The sequence below is a fragment of the Crocuta crocuta genome, unplaced genomic scaffold, assembly GCF_008692635.1.
Source record: "Crocuta crocuta isolate KB4526 unplaced genomic scaffold, BGI_CrCroc_1.0 scaffold290, whole genome shotgun sequence".
In the NCBI taxonomy this organism is placed as follows: Eukaryota; Metazoa; Chordata; class Mammalia; order Carnivora; family Hyaenidae; genus Crocuta; species Crocuta crocuta.
Genome location: NW_027527429.1, coordinates 5,513,645 through 5,537,068, shown reverse-complemented (window position 1 = coordinate 5,537,068; position 23,424 = coordinate 5,513,645). Strand labels below are relative to the sequence as shown.

The following is a 23,424-nucleotide window of genomic DNA, read 5'->3' as shown; positions in this document are numbered from 1 at the left end:
GTTAGGGACTGAACTGTGTCTCCCGCAAATTCATATTTTGAAGTCCTTAATCCCCACTGTGACTGTATTTAGATAAAGGGTCTTTAGGGAGACACGTAAGGTTAAGTAAGTTCATAAGGACACAAATAGGATTGGTGTCTTTTTTTTTTTTTTAATGTTTTACTTATTTCTGAGAGAGAGAAAGGCAGCGTGAGCAGGAGAGGGCCAGAGAGAGAGAGACAGAGAGACGCAGAATCAGAAGCAGGCTCCAGGCTCTGAGCTGTCAGCACAGAGCCTGATGCAGGGCTCGAACCCATGAACCACGAGATCATGACCCGAGCCGAAGACAGCCGCCTAACCGACTGAGCACCCAGGTGCCCCAGGACTGGTGTCTTTTTAAGAAGAGGCAGAGATACCAGATCTCCCTCTCTCCCCCTGTCCCCACCTGGAACTCATAGAGAAGAGGCCATATGAGCTCACAGCAAGCAGGCAGCTGTCCACGAGCCAGGAAGAGGGGCTTTGCCAGAAATCAAATCTTCTGGCACTCTGATCTGAGACTTCCAGCCTCTAGACATGTGGGAAATACATTTCTGTCGTTTAAGCCACCCAGTCTGTGTTACTTGGTCATGGCAGCCTGAACTGACTAATATAGCCTCTTATATATTTTGGTTTTCAATCAGTTTAAGAATGTTTAAAAAAGGGTGTCAAACATAATTACACTGAATTTCTTTGGGTACTGAGTTCTTTCTAATGCTTTCCTTATAGCCCCCTCATCTCCTGCCTTTCCTGGTGAACTAAGTCGCATTTCTTTTATCTTTGCAGCTCTCTGCAACGTATTTTACATGAATCTGGCAATTGAAACAATAGGAAGACTTGACTGCCCGAGAAAGAAAGTGTAGAAAAAGCCTAAGCACACCGAGGACACGGGCGATCCTTGGAGATCATGTACACTCGATAGGCAATGGAATTCCCCAGAGGTGACAGACGTGGCCCGGGGGACGGGGGGGTACCTAGGTACATGAAACCATGCATCCTGAGCGGAGAGAGGGCTTCCAGAAGGCAAGGCTACTTAGTCTCTTTGAGGCTGGAAGGGGGGTCAAGCAAGTCTAAGTTAAGAAAAGATCCTTAGGTTGGCTATGAAGACATCTCTAGGGAGTCTTGAAGAGACTTCTTTAGTGAAGGGGCAGAGGCAAGTGCTGAAAAATGTGTCATAAGTAAACTGGACTATTTTTACAGACACTGAGCGGGCGAGGTGAGAAAGGGCCTTACAGCGTCTGGCAGCAGCTCGTCCTGGGCCATGGAAGAGGCCGGGACGTGTGTATTGGTACTGGAGACAGGTGTGATAAGGCAGAGAGGAGACAGCACCCTTGATGGAGCATGGTCCCAAAGACTGATGGTCCTGGCTTTGGGACGCCGCTGAAGAATGAAGACCTTTCTTTACTCCTCACTTGAGGGTCAGCGTTAAGCATGGAATATGTAATAGGCCAGACTCCATTAAGCTTCTCTTGCCGGTGTGGAGGGCTCAGAGCAGGGACCGCCAGAGCAATCTTGGAGAAAAACTATGTGCACAGGAGGGAATGGGGTCATCTGCAAGTCAATGGCTGTCACATGTAAATCCATTAATTCATCAAGTGTACTGTAAGAGTCTAAGCATGAATGAACGTGGCATTCGGGGAAGGCATTCCTCATGTTTCTCCTTCATTTGTGTCTCACAATCGTCCTCTGAGATTTTTAATTTAACCAGCTTTTTAAGAGTAAGCTCCGAAGCGAAGTGACCTGCCCAAGGAGGCGAGTTGCTCAGTGATGGGAGCAGCCACTCGGTCTCTTAGCTCTGAACTCAGCATTCTCTTCACAACGCGACGCTCTCCTTCTCACGCCCATCTCTTCACCAGCCACGCCGCATCCGGGTCATAGAACAAGAGCGTCAACACAACAGACCGTAAGTGACATAAGTGTGAGAGTTCCTCTCTCTCGGACACTCCATCTCCCGTGGCGAGTGAGTCACTGACAATGCACCTCCTTTGTTCCCGGAGAGAGCATTCTAGCCTGAATCCTGTCTGCTTTCCCGCAACCAGAGAATTGTGTGGGACAAGCGAGAAGAAAACGTCCGATGGCCCCTTTCCTAGAGGTGAAAGGCAGGCCTCAGGTCCTGCTGCCAATTGTCCCCCTCCCCTCCGGGCTTCCTCTGACCTTCTGTGGTCACCGGAGGCTTTCAAGCAGAAGTCCTCCGAAGTTCAAGGGCAGGAGGACTCATACGAGGAAGGCGGGGTCAGCATGAGCTTGAATGCTGGGACCCACGACTGACAGTGCTGCGTGGGATGCCCGAAACTAGCCGGTGAGCTTTTAAAATAGTCATGAGAGGGGCACCTGGGGGGCTCAGTCGGTTAAGCGTCCGACTCTGGCTCAGGTCATGATCTCATGGTTTGTGGGTTCGAGCCCCGCGATGGGTTCTGTGCTGACAGCTCAGAGCCTGGAGCCTGCTTCAGATTCTGTGTCTCCCTCTCTCTCTGACCCTCCCCTGCTCATGCTGTCTCTCTCTGTCTCAGAAATAAATAAAAAACATTAAAAAATTTAAAATAGTAAGAATTGCATCATTCTAAGAAGTTGTTTTAAATGTAAGATCACATCAGAGGCGCTGGGGTGGCTCAGTCGGTCAAGTGTCTGACTCTCGATTTTGGCTCAGGTCATGATCTCACGGTTCAGGGGATGGAGCCCCACATCAGGCCCCATGTGGGAGGCAGAGCCTGCTTAAGATTCTCTCTCCCTCTCCTTCTGCTCCTCTCCTGCTCACACTCTTGAGATGCTCTAAGTAAATAATAAGTAAACAAATAAATAAAGTAAGAGCACATCCTTTCTGCCCTGGCTTCATACTCCACCTTCTCTGAAACCTTCCTGACAAGGTGTTGGAGCGTCTCACAGCCTGGCCAGGGTGGAGACTGGGTCCCTCGCACTCTGCCCTTGCTAGTAGGGTGAGCACTGAGGAGCTGTAGTTATTTTCTTCAGTGTTGGCCGGAGTAGAGCCTTGATTGACCACTCTTTTATCTTAATAGGCTGCCCTCTCTTGGTCCTTTGCCAGAGAAAACGGGCTTTCGTTGGGGTTTCTGTTTGTCTGCCCTTTTCCAAGTTACTGGCTTTTCAGCCCAAATCTGGGATATAGGAGGCAAAAAGGGAGCCCAGGAAATGGGCTCTGGACTCCTTTTTCTACCTTTCAGAGTCTTTGTATGTTTCTTTTCTACATGGTGTCCAGGTTTGTATCGGGAGGCATGATACGCCTACTCCAGCTTTCTGGAAGTGCATGTGTGGCAAGAATTAAGTTCTGAAGGGTTCAGATCTGCAGTGCCAAGGTGTATCTGGTTCTTCCGCAGCATCACTAAGCCAGGCCCCAGCACCAGCCGGGTGTCCTCACCTCACCTCAGTGCCGATGCTACCCACAGAGAGCATCTGTCCCGCAGAATGAGGGCTCAGACCCGCAAGCCAATCTGTGGATCCTAAGCCCAATGGTCACCTGAGCCCCTGACTGACGGGCTAGGGATTGGAGGTTTCCAGGACCCCCTCCTTGGGTGTGACCAATTCGCTGGAGCAGCTCAGAAACATTTTACTCAGCATTCAAGAGTCTCTCATGGTTTGCCTCCCTCGTCTCCCTGACTATTTCCCCCCTTGAACGCTGAGAACAAACTGAGAACTGATGGGGGGGGGAGGGGAAGGGGGCTGATGGGCATGGAGGAGGGCGCTTGTGGGGATGAGCACTGGGAGTTATATGGAAACCAACTTGACAATAAACTATTATTAAAAGAAAGAAAGAAACATTTTACTCACCAGATTACTGGTTTATTGTAAAAGGAGGAGACGCCCTGGGGAGGTGGGGGCTCCCATGCCCCTTCCCAGTGCACCCCCTCCCCACACCTCCACACGTTCACCCACCTGGAAGCTCTCGGGACCTCATCCTTGGGGTTTCTATGGAGGCTCATTACACAGGTGTGATTGACTGACTCATTGCCCATTGGTGATTGAACTCAATCTCTACCCCTCTCCTCTCCCCAGAGATCAGTTCTGCTGGCAGCCAGTTCCCCAGCCCAAGGGGCCTCCGCAAAGCCACGTTATTAACATAACAAGAGACACTTTGATCCTTCTCCTCCCTTAGGAAATTTCTAAGGATTTTAAGAGCTCTGTGCCGGGGACAGGGACACAGAATAAATACCTATATCTTATTATAAATCACAATATCATAGCTTTAAAATTCAATGTGACCCTAAGAATGGAACTTCCAGTTAAAGGGAGTGTTTAGCCCCGGGGAGGAAAAGATGCTGGGAAGGAGAGGCTGATGTCCTTCTCCGGGTCACATAAAACTATTCTTTTCCTTTACAGTTCAGCATCCAGCCCCCTCATTTCTCAACAGCCTCCAGAGGAATACGAAAAATGCCAGCCAGAAGGAACTGCTCGGTTGTCCTGAAATTAGCATTTCTATTCAACTCCCAATTCTGCTAATGAATCCCAAGCTGTCTCTATGGTGGGTACAGACTCAATTTGTCACTGCCATCCGTCTCAACAGGGGAGCAAGCTGGGAGGCTCTTGTCTTAAAAGAGCGCAGGACATGGTCCGAGAATGGATGCCTGCAGCCTTTCAATCAATGTCCACACTGCCACCAAGCAGCCGTGTGCCTGCGCCCTCGGGGGCTTTTGACTTGATTTGCTTAAGTTAAACTATCCATCCCTATATCTTCTTACATACTTTGGATTCTGAGGAGGTCTGAAGTATCTATATAATATCACAACCACAAAAATGTCAAAGGATTTGAAGCCAGTCTTGAGCTGGCTTACATTTATGTGCCCGTTTGTGCTCAGTGGATTGAGTTCATATTTGTGGGAATGAGGGATTATGTAAGGCCTGTGCTCAGGAGAAACTAGTAGGTCCCATCTGCTTGTACTTACTGGCATTAACCTTTGGAGAGGTTTTTTTTCAGAGTGGGTGGTCCAGCTCCCCTCCCCCATTTTATTGGTGAAAGAACCCCCCCGTTGTGGGGGATCGCAAGCCATATGGATCACGAGGCTGATCCTATTCGTATCCATCACAGACATGACATGACTAAGCCCTTACCAGTCTGAGTAGCCCGTTTTCCTGACCACGGTGACAGGTCCTGAAAGGACATGTAACCACAGGCGGCCAATCAAAGTCTTTTTCTACATCCGGATGTGCAAGTAAGAGAGTAACTGAGAGCCCAGAGCTGCCCACGCCCACCCCTGCTGCCCTGCCCTGGGGGAGCGCACCTGAGGCTGAGCCCACGGAGAAGAAGCAGGCTGGGAGAGGAGAAACTGACCAGTTGGGGGATTTCCTAGAAAGAATTTGCTTTCATTCCTGCTGCTTCTGAGGTTTTATGTTTCCTAAGGAAGTTAAGAGGAGTGGTTTAATAATCGTGGTGAGCTTGCTAGAAACAGCCCAGAGAAGGCTGCCTGTTCTCCCAGCAATTCCTGGGTGTGAAGGAATCCAGTTCAAAGCTACTCTGCACAACTATCCAGAGGGAGACCTGTCCTCTGAGGCAAAGGCTTAAGCACCCGGTCAAAGCATTGATTCTCTGAAAGCAGTTCACCTCTGGTTTGCAGAAGACCCTAGAAGCTGTGGCTCCTTCTAGACCCACCTTCGGTCAGGGAAGCGCCAACTCCACCCCGAGGGAGAAAAGCTGGCTGGATCTGCGTGTATCTTGGAGGAAAGTCCATCTTGAGTTACATCCCAATTCCAGTGAGATTATCTCCTTGACTTCCTCACTCCCGATGAGTCCAAGGCACTGTCCATTTTATTATTTATTTACTTAGTGTTTATTTTTGAGAGAGAGAGACAGCAGGGTAGAGGCAGAGAGAGAAGCAGATGCAGACTCTGTACCAGGCTCCAGGCTCTGAGCTGTCAGCACAGAGCCCAACGCAAGGCCCAAACTTATAAACTGTGAGATCACGACCTGAGCCTAAGTTGGACATTTAACCCATTGAGCCACCCAGGTGCCCTCCTTCACCCTGCTTCTTTTGAAGGCTCTGTCCATTTTAGAGGCAGATTCCTTTTGTTTTTTGTTTTTTTTAAATTTGTTTTAACATTTATTTATCTTTGATAAATAAATGAGAGACAGAGAGAGAGACAAAGCATAAACAGAGGAGAGGCAGAGAGAGAGGGAGACACAGACTCCGAGCTGTCAGCACAGAGTCTGACGCGGGGCTCAATCCCACGAACTGTGAGATAATGACCGACTGAACCACCCAGTGGCCCCATAGAGGCAGATTCTCTTAAGAAAGTGGAGACAAAGGTCATTTTATAGAGACTTTCATGAAAGAAAGCTACTACAATGTCATATCCTAGAGACATAATGTTCGCTCTCTTGAATTCCCTGGTTGCAATAAAAGTGTAAGCAAGAATGTTAGTGAACTCAGTCTCTGCCCTGGGAGACAAGGCCCACTGCCTTTTCTGATTCTACTCGATTCTGCAGCTCAAAAGTTTGAGTTTACTTCATGCACATTCAGACGTTTATGCTATATAAATCTCATCTTTCCTCCAAGAGTAGGAAATCACCAGTCTCATTAACAGGCAGGTGGCACAAACAATTCTCCTTCCTGAGAATCTGTTGTGATTGGGCTCCAACCTTAAGCTGTGGGAAGATGTGTTATGCAAACGGCTCAAAAATCACCATTTTACTTCCCTTCAGACGGACTTGCTGTTTGGGGTCCTGACTTTGGAAAAATAATGGAAACTTTCAAGATGTTTTGGATGCTCCGTCTTCACCACCCTGCTTCTCCAAATTTCAACCAACTGAGAATGGACACCGGGAACCAGCTGGGATCCAAGGATAGCTTTACAGCTGCTGAGAAGAGCCTGAAATGGGGCAAATGCCAGCAAGCCCTCTTATAAGCCAGGTTCCCTTTGTCCGGGTCCAGGATGGAGGGTCCGACTCCTCTCCCTTGCACTGTGGGCAGCAGAGTCCCTGAGCCAGGCCTCCCTGGCCCACCTAGGATGCAGGAAGAGCCTAGGCCCAGGGAACAGAGGTTGGGATCTCCCTGGGGCAGCCCTTGCTACCTGCTCACCGGTGAAAAGTGCAATACAGGAGCCCCCAGGCCTGGCCCTCAGAGGAACCTGGAAACCGGAGCTGGTCTCTCATTGGACACCCCCCCGAGTAAAATGAACCAATCGGATTAGCGCATGCATCTCTGGGGGGCGGGGCAAGGCTGAAAACTCCCCGCTGCGGGTCTTCAGAGCCAAGGGATGGGCGTGGGGAAAGGTGCTGTTTACTGGGTGCTAGAAAAGGCTCAGAAGACAAAGCAGGGTTCCTCCTACAGGAACCCCCTAGCAGCAGAAAGTAGGACATCCAGGATGCCCTGTGCCCTCCTGCTCCAGCTGGAGGGGCGAGGCTTCTGGAAGCCTGCAGCCCGTGTGATGGAGGGGCGGTTGCATGTTTAGACCCTACCTGCTGAATTCCAATAGAAAGCAAAGAGAACCCCTCACCACCACCACCAGGTCAGTCCCCTAGCCAGAGCCCCTTGGCGTATGAACACGGCCTCTTCTACCCACAGCAGGGGACAAAATATGCCTGGTTCCAGCGGGTCTGAGATTCACCCACCCCCAGACTGTGCAAGGTGCAGGCAGTCTTCTAGATTGTTCTATTGTGGTAACTCCCCTATTATGCACCATTAAGAAAACCATTAAAAATCATAGTCCCAGATACTCAGGAAAAGTTTTGAACACTCAGGAATAAGTCAAAGAGGTGATCTGATTACCTTTTAGTTTTAGGCTAAATGATATTCGAAGGAGCATGCCAGAANCTGATGAAAACTAACCCATTAGACAAGATTGCCCTGAAAGTTACTGTTTAGTTGCCCTGCAGGAATATTAATCAGTCCTGTACCCAAGTCACCAACATGACTCTGAATTCCTGTTTTCACTGACTTTGTGTGTCATGTCCACACAGACCCTCTGAAGCATGAAGCAGGTCCATAATTTTCATTTTTCCTCTATAAGTTAAAAACAACTCTCCCATGTGATTGCTCTCTATTTTGATTGGAATTATAATTTTAACACCTTAAGAATTACCTTTGATCAAGGATTTGTTGTGATTTGTGAAAAAGTTCAAAATGTAATATTAACTCATAAACCTACCCATAGAACTAAATATAAGCTCTCTTCTGTTGAGATATATTTATCCATCCATGTATCCAATTCTGCATCCATCTGTCCATCCATCTGCCCATTCATGACTGTCCATGAAAGAATGTGGCATCTGAAGTCAGTCGGTCTTATCAGCAGCTGATTCTGTTCTAAATTCTGCACCTTACTCACCCCATGACCCTGGGCAAGTCCTGCGAGTTAAAAGGTGCGTTTCTTCAGTTGTAAAAGGAGAGAAGTATGGGACTACAGAGAAATGTAAAAGAGAACTTAGATACAAAGCCCTCGGGGTGACACCTGGCTCCCATCATCAGTCAAATTGCTCTTCCTAATGTCTCTAAGTCCAGAGATAAAGATGTCATAAAAATGGGAAGGAGATTTGACAAAAAGTAAACCTGGTTATCTGGGGATTTGGAGGGGTTAGTTCTTCAATGTTGGCTTAGAAGTCAACATTCTGGTCCTTAAAGCAGGGGAAAGCTGGACACATGGAAAAAGAATGATCCTTCCTGGACTTTCCTGAGAACTGAGGGTGCAGGGCAAACAGCCACCTGCAAATCTGGAGAAAAAGGAGAATGGGGGAGGCAAACCCCAAATCAGCCTGTCTAGAGCAGGAGCTGCTGGAGCCATCTGCTGACAAGAGACTTGTGACAAATTGCTGGAGGCTGAGTGTGTCCCACCCTGGAGGCTGCCATCTTAGAGGCCAACTCACTTCAGTGGCTTTTACCTGTGGGAGCCTCACCTGGTTCTCACGGTGAAGATCTGAGAAAGACTCTTCTCCTCACCCCACTTGGCTCTGGCAGGCAGAATAGAAGAGGAATCATTGTGAAACCTGCCCAGACCCTTCTCCAGGGAAGAGACCTTGTCAGAGCTTCTGGAACATTCCATTTGGGAGAAATGGATTCCTCTCACAAGAGCCTTCTTAACTTTATTGTCTCACATCCCGAGGGGAAAAGAAAACACAGGCAGGAGGGGTCAGGGTTTCAGGGAAATAGATTGAGGATANTTCAAGAACAGTGGATGCCAGGACAGAGCTGTAGGATACATTGTCTGAGGAGGAGCTTAGAGAAGCCCAAGGTCAAGACGGTAAACAGTTACTCACGTGGCAGATATGGTTCTGTGTCAATAATCACTTTGAATACGAATGGTGTAAATATAACAATTAAAAGACAGATTGTCAGGCTGGATGGTAAAAGCACACTCAACTATAGGCTGTCTGCAAGAAACCTGCCTTAAATAAAAAAGCTCAAGTGAAGAGTAAAGGGATGGAAGGGAAAGCCATACACTGTGAACACCAATCATTGGAAAGCTGGCATAGTTACTTTCATTTCCGATCACGCTGCCTTCAGGACCAGTCCAGTCACTGAGGATGGAGAAGGGTGTGAAGTCTCCCACGTGACATAAGCCTAAAAACGCATGCGCCAAAAACAGCACATCCAAGTATGTGAAGACCTTCTCTGGTTGATGTGATTATGAGTCATCTTATTTTATCTGCCAGGTATTCTCCAACAAACACACATTCGTTAAAAAGAGCAAACTTCACCGTGTCCTCCTGTGGCCTGCTCGCCCCTTCTGGGACAGAAAGCAGAGGGTTGCAGGAATAGCCATAGCAACAGATGCCCAAGAGGTCAGATGTCTATCAGAAGATATTTGAAGAGCTATTCTTTGCATTTGGCAGGTTCACCTTGTCTGGGAGGAAAAAAAAAAAGCAGGAGCGCAGACTGAACAGATGGGCTCGCAGAGGGGGCGCTCCACCGCAGAGATCTCAGAATATCATCGTTTAAAATCCAAGTCTCCCTTCCTGGCTTTCCTGTCAATTTAGGACCGAGGGCCCCCTGGACAAGTTTCTGGGAAGCATTTGGGCCACTGAAGCCAAATCACAGTGTGAGGAGTGGAGTCCTGGAAATATATTGACTTGCACATATTTGACCTTCAGAAGGATTTTAAGCATCAACAGAAGGATGGCCCTCAGCTTTTAGGTGTGGGAGGGAGATGCGTGGCCCGGGGCTTAGGCAGTGAGCTCCTTGCAGACCTCACCTGGGACTCAGTGGTGCTATTTCAATGCAAAAGTTAGTCCCAGAGATGTTTTTAATTCCTGGGCAGTCCTAAATGCAGAGCCGTGGTGCCAATCCTAGTTCTGGTGAAGAACAGTAAACCTTGTCCTCTGAAAAATGCTATGAAATGTCCTGTCTTATTGAAATAAAAAACTGGATTTTTTTCATTTAGGGACATATATCTCATTTACTAAAATCTTGCTTAGTAGGAAAACTTGAGAAATAAACATAAACGGTTAAGATATGTTTCCTTCCAGGGTGCCTGGGAAGCTCAGTCAGCTGAGTATCTGAACTTGGCTCAGGTCATGATCTCGCCGTCAGTGAGTTCGAGCCCAGTGTCAGGTTCCGTGCTGACAGCTCAGAGCCTGGAGCTGCTTCATGTCTTGTGTCTCCCTCTCTCTCTGCCCCTTCCCCACTTGCGCTCTATCTCTGTCTCTCTCAAAAATAAAATAAAAACTTAAAAAAAAAATTAAAAAGATACGTTTGCTCCCAACGAAGAGTTAATAGAAAAATATTTTGTTTATGTTCATGTTGACAAGGGAATCATCTCGGCCTCTTTCCCCAGCATCACTCAGCACAGGATCTCTTTGTGGTTTTTGAGGAGTTAGGTCTTGCAATGACTTGTGTGTGTGGCTACCAGCTAAATACGCATCTCTCATCACACAGCCAGGTCATGAGAATTACGGAGAGTTACATGAATATACACTAATCCCAGGATTTACCATGAATTAAAAATTCAATGAGCATGAATTAAAAAAAAATTCAATTGATCATGAATTAAAAACTTTTTTTAAGTGCGTATTTTTGAGAGAGACGGACAGAGCATGAGTGGGGGAGGGGCAGAGAGAGAGGGAGACACGGAATCCAAAGCCGGCTGTGAGCCATCAGCACAGAGTCTGATGTGGGGCTTGAACTTACAAAAGATCCTGACCTGAGCCGAGGTCGGATGCTTAACCGACTGAGCCACCCACGCACCCCATCCATGAATTTTAGTGTATCCTGACAGTAGATCAATCAGTAACTGCCATTTCCCGTCAGCCTCTACATCACAACGCGTCGGACGCCCCTGGGCCTGGGCCTGAGCACATTGGTCACCCTGTTTCCCCGTGTAAGCCGCTGTAGCTGTCACAGCCCAGGCTCCAGGGCAGCATGGAGCGCTCCGCGAGAGAAGGTGGGAGGCAGCTGTCTCCCGGTCCGCCCACGCAGGTGCGCACATCCCACAGACCTTCTCCGGTCCGTGCCTGCCTGCCATGGAATTGATCTCATCTGGCTTTGAGCTCTGGTCCTTCCAGAGTTCAAAACCATTCCTTCATTGAGCAAACACCCAGCGGCAGTGGCCGTGTGCCAGGCAATGTTGAAGGCGGTGGAGACGCAGAGGGTAGGACTCTGGAGATCTCTGCTTTGTGGAGCTTGCATCTTAGCCAGAGAAGGCAGGTAATCGTGACACTGTGAATGAATGAAAGCTCAGTGGACGAAGAGGCGCCCCCCCCACCCCCAGGGGACGTCAGGCAGGGATGGCACAGGTGAGGCCGCCTCAGGTAAGATGCTCCGAGGAGATGCTCATGGAGGAGGGACAGGTGAGCTGAGATGAGAATGACAAGTAGAAGCCAGTTTTACAAGGACCTGGAGAAAGAAGGGGAAACTGTGTCAAGGAACCTTGTGCACAGATGGGCTTAGCTTGTGTGAGGATGCGGCGCCATCCACACATGAGCAAGGGAATGAGTTCTGAGAGGTCGTGGAGAGGAGTTTGCATATGGTCTGCTCATCCATGTTCCTCAACATGCAGACCATGAAGACATTAGACAGTGTTGAACTTGAGACACGCATGGTTCATGGGAGTTGCCAGCAGAAGGCCAAGAAAATGCCTCACGGGATGATGTTTCTTTGGTGACCGTGCAGTGAGGGGCTGGCCTCTCCCCTTCTCTCCACTTGCTGATCTTGCACCTCCCCCCCCCCACCATGGGTACAGCTCGGGAGAGTGGTACAGGGGTGCAGAGAGGAAGCGGCCGCAACCAATGGGGGAGGGAAGAAGGGTAATTCTTCAGCCACCCCACCTTCCTCCCCTCACTCTATCCAGAAGAGAGTAGAGAGGGAGAGTGAGGTGGCCCTTCCGGGAGGACCATAGCCATCCCTACCCCTTACTTCCTCTGGGGAAGAGCAGGAGAATCTCTTGTGAACTCTGCTAGGCCGGGTGTCTGTCCTCTGGCCATCTGTTCACCAGGCTGCTTCAGGGCCACTGGAGAGGAGCCATGATACCAAACCCGCCCAGGACGCGTCTCCTGCACTTAGCCAAGAGCCAGGCATTCACCTTTGCCTCCCACAGTCCCTGGGCAGGAGTCACATAGCAGAGTTGGGGCTTGGCCGCCTGGGGAATTGGGGGGTCACGGAGAAGGTGCACAGAGAGTCCGTTAAAGAAGAGCTTGGTCCCACAAACCATGACCTCGAGTCTGATTTTGCATGAATTGGGAGCTGGAGGTGGAAAGCTCTCCAGCAAGTGATTTGGCCATGATGGCAGGGAAAGGACCATCATCTCGCGTTCCCACCGCGGTAAGGGGACTGCCCCCCCATCGGTGAATTCTGTTTCTCAGACTGTTTTTTTCTAAGCACCTACAGGTGGCCGGGCCTTCTCGCTGGCAGATTCACCTTGAGTCGGGCTCATACTGCGGGCCTGGGTGCTTCTCTGCACATCTCTGAAGTTATCCCTGATGGGTGGATTTTTTAATTTTAATCTCAGCATATGAGGAATTGAGTTTCTGATGAACACACAGTTTGACAATTTTATGATTTTGTTTTAAATACCAGGCTACCTCCACATCCTGTAGTCTGTAGGACTCTTTTGGGGTGCTGACTGTGCTGATGGCCAGGCACAAGGGAGTACCTCAAGCTCTTTGCAGAGCTCAGCCCTGGGAAGGCGCACAGCCAGGGCTGATGGCTTCACCCCGTCTTCTCTTTTTGCAAAGTTTTCATTCCTTTTGTTTATTTCACATAGTCTGCCCCTAAGCTTCTGGTTTTAGCATTTTATTTTGTTTATGTTGAAATGTTTGAAGCAGTGTTGGCTTTCTTAACTTGGTTATGGCTTTTCAACGTCACCTTTATCTTACCGCTTTGATATTTTGGCTGTGAGCCTCTCCTCTCTGAAACGGAGTCTGATCCTTTGTGTGTGTGGTTTTGTTTCTCTCTGCCCCTCTTCTCTCTGGAGTTTTGCTTGTTTTCATTGTCATTTCCCTTTATACCACATCACATTAGTGATCTACTTACTGTTTATTTCATTCTGCTATTGTTTAATCATGAGGTAGAGTTTTGGCTTTTGATTTTAGGAATTCCAGTCAGGGAAAGCAGACGGCAGGGTGACAGATGTGGGAAACTGTCACCTGGCCCTGAACAAGGTCATGCCCGCTTTATCAGGAAGCCAAGTGAACATGGAATAGACATTTGTCTCATTTACCCAGGATCTCCAAGAGCGGGTCCTGTGATAGTGACTGAGCAACATTTATTCCCATGAAAGTAAAAAAAAAAGAGAATCTAAAGAATTTGTGTTTTTTTCCACATTTATTTATTTATTTATTTTGAGAGAGAGCACAAGCAGGGGAGGGACAGAGAGAGAAAGAGAGAGAGAAAATCTCAAGCAGGCTCTGCACAGTATGGAGCCTGACACAGGGCTTGAACTCACAAACTGTGAGATCATGACCTGAGCCAAAACCAATAGTCAGATGTTTAACAGACCAAGCCACCTAGGTGCCCCTAGAGAATTTATTTTTAGAATTCTGGTTTTTGAAAATGTATAATATTAAAACTCAAGGGGGAAAATATAGGCACATGAGGGTGTGATATCATGGTTTATCCTGAGTCAGCACGAGAAAGGCAGCAATAACCAAACCCTCTTCCTTGTAACCTACTCATGTGAGGATGTAAGTTGTTACCCGAGCAGAAGGGGATAGATTGGAGGCTGGAGTAGGTATTTTGATACATGGGCAATAGCTCACTTATAAAATCATGCACTTGGATCACTTTCTCCAAATAAAATTTTTAAAATATTTTTATTTTATATAGAGAAAGGGGGGGAGGAGGGAGAGTGGGGTGGGGGGAGGGGGCAAGAAGGACAGAGAGAGTTCCAAGCAGGCTCTAAGCATGGAGCCTGATGTGAGTCTCGATCCCATGACCCTGGGATCACAACCTGAGCTGAAATCGAGAGGCAGGTGCTCAACAGGCTGGGCCAGTCAGGTGCCCTTCCAAGTGAGGCTGTCAGTAGGGACAGTATCCTTTTTTGCTGTCAAAGGTATCCCAAGGCCAATAAAAACCACTAGTGATCCTACAGGCCAAGCCAGATCCACCTCTCTGATTAAGCTCAGGATTTAAGGAGGCCTTGGCCAAGGGAAGGAAGTTCCTAACTCGCCAGGGATCAAATCCATTCCATTGTTGTCACTTGAACGACAGATCATAAACTGGGTCTGAGAGTACCGTTCTGCAATGCTGTATTTTAATTCCTAAGAGAGTTAAAGTCTTTGGAAATCTTGCAAATGAGCCACGATGCTGAAAAGTCAGCATTTTCTAATCTGGATACACGTGCATTTATAACTGCCAAGTATTTCACTGTCCACAGGGTGTGATGGCGATTAAGGTGGTAGGAAAAATGGTCATAACCGTAAAGGTGGAGAAGATGGAAGTGCAGTAGAATCTATCTGCAGATAGAAAATGGAAAAATAAATGCGTCTGATTCTCACTTTGGCAATTCAAGGGGAAATTTTTTGAAGCAATGAAAAGAACTAAAATTAGATAGGATGAGAAATTGGCTCATGAATTGAAAACCATCAGTCTGTGTCCTAAATAATATGGAATTCCAGACATTGGTTAGAGTATTCACAGTGTCTTTGTGTTACCTTAATAGAGTCTTCAAATGTTTATTTATTTTCTTTATAGAGAGAGACATAGAGTGCAAGCAGGGGAGAAGAGTAGAGGGAGAGGGAGAGAAAATCTTGATGCAGGGCTCGATTTCACGACCCTGGGATCATGACCTAAAGTCAAATCAAGAGTCGGACTCCTAACCCATTGAGCCACCTAGGCGCCCCATCTTCAAACATTTAGTACATAAGGGTGAAAAAATTTAGGCAAAATATATTAACAGAAAGAACATGGGATTGCAACAAAAATGAAAACATCTGATGTGTCCAGCTGAGCCCTGAACATCTTAAGTTGACTGTTATTTCATCCTCTCAATGGTATTGCTGCTACAGACAAGAAGTATGAAGCTATAAGGTTAAGCTCTTTGTTCAAGATTACATAGCTAGTATCTGGCAAAACTGGGGTGTGAAGGAAGGATCTCTGAAAACAGGTGCTTTCCCATTTGGTGCTATCTGTCCCCACATTCTCCACTAGGCTCAGCCACCTTCGGCCAATTGCCAGCTGTGTGACCCCCACTCCACTCTCAGCTACCTAGCACCTGCTGTGAGCTGGACAGATTGTCCCCATCTCAGGGACCTCTAGAAAGCAGCGATTTGCTGTTTCAGCTAGTGTGACTTCAGCGAAGCCATTTTATTTCTTAGGCATCCAGTTTCTTCCTCGGTAGAGTGAGAAAATTTTTTTAAATTTTTTTTTAATTTTATTTATTTCTAGGAGAGAGAGAGAGAGAGACAGCGTGAGCAGAGGAGGGTCAGAGAGAGAGGGAGATACAGACTCTGAAACAGGCTCCAGGCTCCGGGCTGGCAGTCAGCACAGAGCCCGACGCGGGGCTCGAACCCCCGAACCGCGAGATCATGACCTAAGCGAAAGCTGGACGCTTAACTGACTAAGCCATCCAGGCGCCCCAGAGTGAGAAATTTTTAACTATTACGTGAGTTAGAACGAAGAGCATGCTATAAAAATCACCTAAAAAGGCTTTTAAAAATAATAAAAATACTAATTTGAAAAGATACATGTTTATTTGCAGCATTATTTACATGTGCATTTATAACTGCCAAGTCTTTCACTATCCACAGTGCCAAGATATGGAAGCAGACCAAATGGCCATCAAGAGATGAGTGGATAAAGAAGATGTGGTATTTATATACAGTGGAATATTATTCAGTCATAAAAGAGAATGAAATCTTGCTTTTTGTACCAACATGCATGGAGCTAGAGAGTATTATGCTAGATGAAATAAGTCAGATAAAGACAAATATCATATGACTTCACTTGTATTGGGAATTTAAAAAACAAAACAAAGGAGCAAAGAAGAAAGAGACCAAAAAAACCAAAAACAGATTCTTAACTGTAGAGAACAATGGAGATTACTGGAGGGCAGGTGGGTGCGGGAAGGGTGAAGTAGGTGAAGGGGCTTGAGAGTCCATGCATCCTGATATGGACGGAGGAATGTATAGAATTGTTGAATCAGTGTATTGTACACCCGACATCAGTAGAACACTGTATGTTAATTACACTTGAATTTAAAAAGACTTTTTAAAGAACATAGTTACCAGGGTCTTACTCCAAACCAACTGAATCAAGTTTGGGTTGAGGCCTGACATGGAGTTTGGAAACCCTCAGACAACCTAAATTTAAAACTGTATTTTAAGAACGGCTAAAAATGCTGACTCCAAACTCCTTTCCAGCTCTCACATTCTAGCTTTACCTTTAGAAGACCTTTAAATATCTCCTCCTGAAGCAGCATTCACACCTGAATGCTGGCAGGGAAATGCTGCCTGGCATTGTACTACCAATGTACCAAATACCTTCTGAAGTGGAGAAAGGCTAGCTATCTGTCGGTGGGGCAGGCATGTTGAAACTCTCCATTGAGCAAAGTGCAGAGCTTACAAAAGCCTTCTGTGTCAGGCAAGGAATTGAAGACACCAATGGCCTACACTCATTGTCAAGTCTGTTCACAGTTTGTCCCCTTAGTACCATTTCAGGTACTTGGACCAGCACTACCAGCCCAATGAGTCCTTGGCACAAGGTCTCTTACCAAAAAATCCCAGTTCCAAAGACATTATGGGGGGGAATGGGTTTCTTCCAAATAACAAGACCGAGTGTTTGACCCAAGATGATAGATTAGGAGTTTACAGGGAAGCAAGCTTAGGAATTCACAGAAATTATCAGACAGGAAGTGAATTCCTTCAGACCATGCGGTTGGGGGTAGGAGTCAAGTTGTTAGAGGGGCAGACAAGCTGCCAACATCATCCAGATCGAGTGTGCATGAAACGTGTCATTTTAGAAAATGTTGGCGAAAGGAGATAACTTCACAGGTTATCTCCTGTTTCTATGTGCTCCACAAGTATCCATGGACTTTATAATAAAGAAGGAAACAAAGGACATCTGGGTGGCTCAGTTTGTTAAGTGTCTCACTCTTGATTATGGCTCAGGTCACAATCCCATGGTTTGTAGGATCGAGCCCCGCATAAGGCTCTGTGCTTTGCATGAGGCCTGCTTGGTCTCTCTCCCTCTCTCTCAGCTCCTTGCTCGTGGATGCTCTAAACAAACAAACAAACAAACAAATAAATACACTTTTTTTAAAAAAAGAGTAAAAGAAGGAAATCAAATGCAGTGAACACAGAATCCCATCTATACCCAAAAAAAATCTATGGGGAGTATACTTCAAAATAAGAGAAAATACAATGATAGAAAGTTACAATTCAAATTAGGACTAGATGGAATTTTTAATTAGATTTTTTTTCCTTTTCTGCTTCTACAAACTGAGTCTGTGAGAATAGGGATTGCCTTCTTTTTTTTTTTTTAATGTTTTATTTATTTCTAGGAGAGAGAGAGAGACAGCGTGAGAAGGGGAGAGTCAGAGAGAGAGGGAGTCACAGAGTGAAACAGGCTCCAGGCTCTGAGCTGGCAGTCAGCACAGAGCCCGACGCGGGGCTCGAACCCACGAACCGCGAGATCATGACCTAAGCGAAAGTCGGACGCTTAACCGACTAAGCCACCCAGGCGCCCCGGGATTGCCTTCTTTTGATACCTGTGCTCACACTGGCATGAGGGATAATACAAAGGTTAACCACTGGGATTGCCGCACAGGAAACGCATGGATGCCACGTGGAAATCCAGCCCCTGTCTCCCTCCTTCATTGTTTGCACACAGTCCCCTTATCTCCCAGCCAGCTGCATCGCGGGAGGCCCTCTGGGGTGTCATGATCTCCTATAAGCTTGTCTGTTTCTAAATGGGCACCACCAGTTCATGACCAAGAAGAGCAACCACAACTTCAGCCCTCTCTGAACGTAGAAGTTATAGCTGTTCCAGGGCTGTCCTTAGGTAGGCATGGACGAGCTGGACCCAAAGTGGGAGACACCTGGTACCACAGAAACCTAGGAGCACCCCCTTGCAACCAATCCAAGAGGAGCAGAGCTGACATCTCAGTGGCCACCAGCAGCCAAGTCAGAGCAACAGGAGCTAAAGTCAGGAGTGTGCCAGGCAGACGAGGGGTCAGGGATGTGAGCCAGAGCTCGCAGTGGGAGTCACTGGGACAGCAGGACCCTTAGCCCCTCTGGGGTGTGGACGCTTTGGAGAAATGGATGTGCATGCTCTTTTTTGGCATGCTGGGCATCTGGTGGGCTCAAAGTGAGATCCTGCTGTGGCTTGGCATCCATGATCAGGCTACTCTTCCCTGCAGGGGCCAGTCATATGCTGTGCCCCTGTGGAAACTTCCCGATACCTACATCGGACTGTCACTGTTACCTTCCCTTTAAGTCTATGCTATGAAGCTGTTTTGAAAAGCAAATAACCTATTCTTCGCTATTATTTGAGGTTCTGTCTTGGCCCCTTATAGGATTATGAAGTCCTTGAAGGAGACCATTTTGGTTTTATTCATCTTTTTTACTAATCACAACACCCTATACACAAGGTACTAAAAACCACTGGCTGACACAAGGTGCAAAATTCCCTCAAGCGGAACCCAAGGACCGTGTTCAGTCGCTAAGGAGATGGCTCCAACTGACAGGGGGACATGTAACTTCAGTTCTAGCTGGTTATGATGGTAGAAGATTCCAGATCAGTATTTTCTTGCTCCTTAGGCAGGAATAGAGAGAGGGTCCAGCAGGTAGACCCAAGGGATGTGCGAACATCTTCCCGGACCGTCCACTTTTTGCTTGCACCTGACATGAAGGCATTCTCTTTATCGCTAAGCAGGTGTGCATGTGTGGTGGGGAGCATAGACTCCCGCAGAGGGAGTGCGTAAACAGTTGTCCGAGAGCTAACAACTGCAGGCCACTTTACCTTCCTTTGTCATTGGGACAATTCATGGAAGCATGTGACTTTCAAAACATTAGAAAAAAGACAGACAGAGAGAGAGAGAGAGAGAGAAAGCAGAAATACATCTTGTTTTATGTAATTACTGGGCCAGGGCCTCCGTGGAGAAGCACTCAGGCTCCGGGGCAGGGGAGGTGAATGGGAAACCCAGCTCAGCTCCTTCATAACTGGGGGACCTCGGCCAGCAAAAGCAAAGGAAGCCTCGATGTCTTCCTCTGTTAAGTTGGGACCAGTGGTTTGTTAGAGGGGTTAATGAGATTCTTCATCTTCCTGTGTGAGATCAATCACACAGTGTGTAGTAAGTGGTAATTCCCAGGGAAAAATTTATTATTGTTCTGTTATGATCAGCAGGAAAGGTGAGCACTTAGGAGGTTGGAAATGAAAACTCAGTCCATATAAAGCAAGCACTGTAACACCCCAAGGAGTACATAACTCCAGTTGAAGGAGGGTCATGGGAGAGAGAACTTCAGAGGAGTCAGGAGCACAGGGGTCAGAGGGCAGGCGGTCAGGCCGCAGGAATGTCACTGGACTCCAGGCCCCAGAACGACTGCTGACATGGACCCCAGCCCTACAGGCTCTGGGGTGCCCAAGTGGATCTTAAAGCAAGGGTGGAGACAAGGAAGAGCAAGGCTCCAGCCCAACATCTGATGCTCTAGAAGGAGCTGCTTTCTGTAAAAAAGGTGCATGTTCCTCCCAAGGTTTAGCGGACTGGAAGGCCCAGAGAGCAATTTGTCAGAGAAGACAAAATACACGAAATGGAAAAGCCTTCCTCACTCCCGATGGCCCGCACACAGGAGGCTATCAGTAAATGTCATTGCTGACAGCTCAGTCACCCTCCTTGACACATGGAGGGGGCTGCTGCTTAGCTGGGCGTATTTCTGTCCCTGAGAATCAAAGGGGGGTCCATCTGGGGGCACCTGGGTGGCTTAGTTAAGCGTCTGACTTGAGCTCAGGTCATGATCTCTCGGTTTTTGGGTTTGAGCCCCTGAGTGAACTCTGCCTTATAGTGCAGAGCCTGCTTGGGGGTTTCTCTCCCCCTCCCCCACTTGCATAAACTCTCTCTCAGAGTAAATAAATAAGCTTTTTTATTTTCTGCAGGAACTGATTCCCTCACACAAGCTGCGAGGCGAGAGCCTTCTAAGAAGGCAGAAGAAGCAACCAGAGACCTCGGTAACGAGCTGATGGCCACTTCCCCTTCCTCCTCCCGTTCCGGGGCCGGACAAATCCGCCTGGGGTTGGGTGGAGGGGTGATGAGCAGGGGCAGGAGTGGCGGGCCAGAGATCCCCTCCGACTCATAACTCCAATCAAGAGTCTTCCAAATTAAGGACTTCTTCAAGCTGCCATTAGCGATAATCACACCATCACTTTATGAATGTTAAGCAAGTTTTGAGCATACATTACATAAAGCAGGTGTGTTTTAACCTACTCTTTTTTTTTTTTAATTAACACTGTGTATTTTCATGGGCCTCAGAGGATTTCAAACTGGGCCTTGCCAAGCCCCGGCAGACCTGCCTTTGGGAAAGGTGCTCACAGCAGACAAGGCCCCAGCGCGCCCACGCCTGCTCAGCCCCAGGCCTCTTTGCATTGGCAGCTCTCTCCTCCTAGCTTTCCTTATAAGGTTCCTATTAAATGGAGGCTCTGGCACGAACATACTAGAAACATTGGTTCGATGTAACAAAGCCCGTGTTTGTAATCAGAGCACCTCGGTTGTCTCTGCTGTAATGCAGCAGCTTCTGGGCCAGGCCACCTTCCTCTCTGGTCTCGGGAACCTAAGAAACCACAGGTTGTGGGGTGCACCTGAAAACAAAAAAGGCTGGCACCCCTGATGGTTTTCTTGAAGGTTAGGAGCAAATCTCAGAGCGCGGATAAGCAAGCCCACATCATACTGACAGACATGTGGGAAGGCTGCATCCCGGGGCTCTCTGCGCATACAAAGCAGCTCTGTGGAAGGCCAGTGACATCATTCTTACCAAAACACTGAGCTGAAGATTTGGGAGACCAGATAGTCTTTCAGCCCCACTTGGCGCAAGCCGGGCCACGATCGTCTGATGTGCGTGGCCCACCACCCTGCAGTCCTGAAATCTAAGATTTCCAACAAGTCAGGCACCTCTCACCTGGCTTCGAGTTTCCAAACGCGGACTGAACATTGAGTGTGGGAAGGCCTGGAGGTTCTTGGTGACTGTCCTGTGTTAAAGATGACAAAGCCAAATCCTAGGAGGCACCCAGGAAGTCCTGCTATTCCCTCTCACTTCTTCCTTTGCTCGGGGCATTGAAGTAGCTTGACCGTGAAAGCCTATGGGGAGAGGTAATTTGTGACAGAGCTTGGGTGTCTCCGTCCTGACAATCCAGTGCTGGTGGAGTCTTGCTTCGGGTTATAGATCAAAGCCTGACCTTTGACAAATCCCTCTGTGGTAGCCCTGTCCAGGAAACTTGTGTGAGTGACCAACTACCTGCCTCTCCAGGACAATGCCGTCTCAATGAGTTTTGTTCTCATCTTTTAAATTCCGCAGAAGGGTTGATGCCCTCAAGGCAGCTCACTGCCCTGGAACCAAGGAGATCATCAGTAAGTAGTGTTTTCGTTTGGAACAGAAAAAGCTACGGTTGCCACACCCGCCATCTGCAATTGGCTGGTCACTATGTGCTGATCCATCCCTGAAATGGGAATTGGATTCTTGTCATGAGGATAGAGGCATCCAGCAAACTTTTTTAGGACCTGGGTATTAGTAAGGAGGCAAAACTGAGCACCCAACACGTACCCAGGAGCCTAGGAGAAGCATTGGTTTTAATTATTGGGAATAACTGTGGCCTCCAAGATACGACCAGAGAATCCATGAATATTCCTTTGGCTAAAACCAACAGAAATTCAGGTCTGACTCTTAAGAGCAAGAAGGGGAATTCATGAGAAAGATATTGAATTGTCTCGTATAATGAAGTAAAGATGGGCTTCAGTAACAACTGCAACCAGGCACTTAGCCGCCCACAGGATCCTGCTGTCCGTCTCGTGCCTCCACTATGCTCTGAGCACCAGCACCCCTTCCTGTCTGTACAGACATGTTTCCTCCACATGGTGGAGAGCATGGCTGCCAACCTGGCCTGACATTCAAATCTCATGGCTTCTGCCACCAAAGGCCATCCAGTGCTTCCCACGTCCATGTCAAACCACTCACGGAGAAAAACCCTAACAGCCAGGCTTGGGTCAGGCCCATCCCTGGACCAAAGGGTTGGGGCCAAGCATGGAAGACTCGTGTAGAAGGGAGAGCCACCACAGGTGAAGAGGGTACGGCCTGGGCAGACCAGACTGGAGTTGGGGGTGTCCTCGCCCTTGGCTCATCCTTTCCATGCTATAGCAGGGAATGACAAAGGATGTTCCCCAGGCCAAATCTGGCTGTCTGCTTCTACAAATAAAGTTTTATTGAAACACGGTCACCACCACCCCCCTGCCCCCTGTGCTTTCACACTACAATAGCAGAGTCGAATAGTTGTCACCAAGACTTCATAACCGGTGAAGCTTAAGATGCTTACTCTCTGGCTCTTCACAGAAAACGGTTGCTGGCTTTTGGCTAAAGGTTAAGACATCCCAGAAGAGGGCCCAGGGGGTGTCCCCTGGGGCTGGAACAGACGCATAAGGAGACAGCCATCCTCTTCCTTGCATTTAGGAGCATCCCATGAAATAATAAAATGCCTATTTTGTGACGTGGTCTAAATTTGTGGCTGTGGGACCAGTGTAGCTCTCTTCTGGTATATCCCGTGACCCTCTGGATCTCTGAGGAAGGGCAGTGCAGGAAACATTCAGTATTGGAATAACGTAGGCTTTGAGGCTCTCAAGGAAATATGCCAGTTTCGGTGACAACGTAAGAAAAAATGGAGGTCATGGGGCAAAATGCGCTTCTATCTATTTGATGACTTTATATGAGAAATAATGGGGAAATATTTGGTTTTACATGATAGCAGCAAATTTGTGTCCTTTTGTAAGACTTTAATTTTTTTTAGAGAAGTTTTAGGTTCACAGCAAAACTTAGGGGAAGTATAGAAATTTCCCATATTT

General features: G+C 47.7%; 1 long non-coding RNA gene across 1 annotated transcript; it reads left to right on the top strand.

Moving 5' to 3' along the window:
* Positions 1-1,616: 1,616 nt before the first annotated feature.
* LOC144227204 (uncharacterized) lies at positions 1,617-7,768 on the top strand. The gene is made up of 3 exons (XR_013333872.1): positions 1,617-2,314; positions 4,345-4,486; positions 6,662-7,768. It is a non-coding gene; the product is annotated as an uncharacterized LOC144227204 (long non-coding RNA).
* The last annotated feature ends 15,656 nt before the right edge of the window (positions 7,769-23,424 follow it).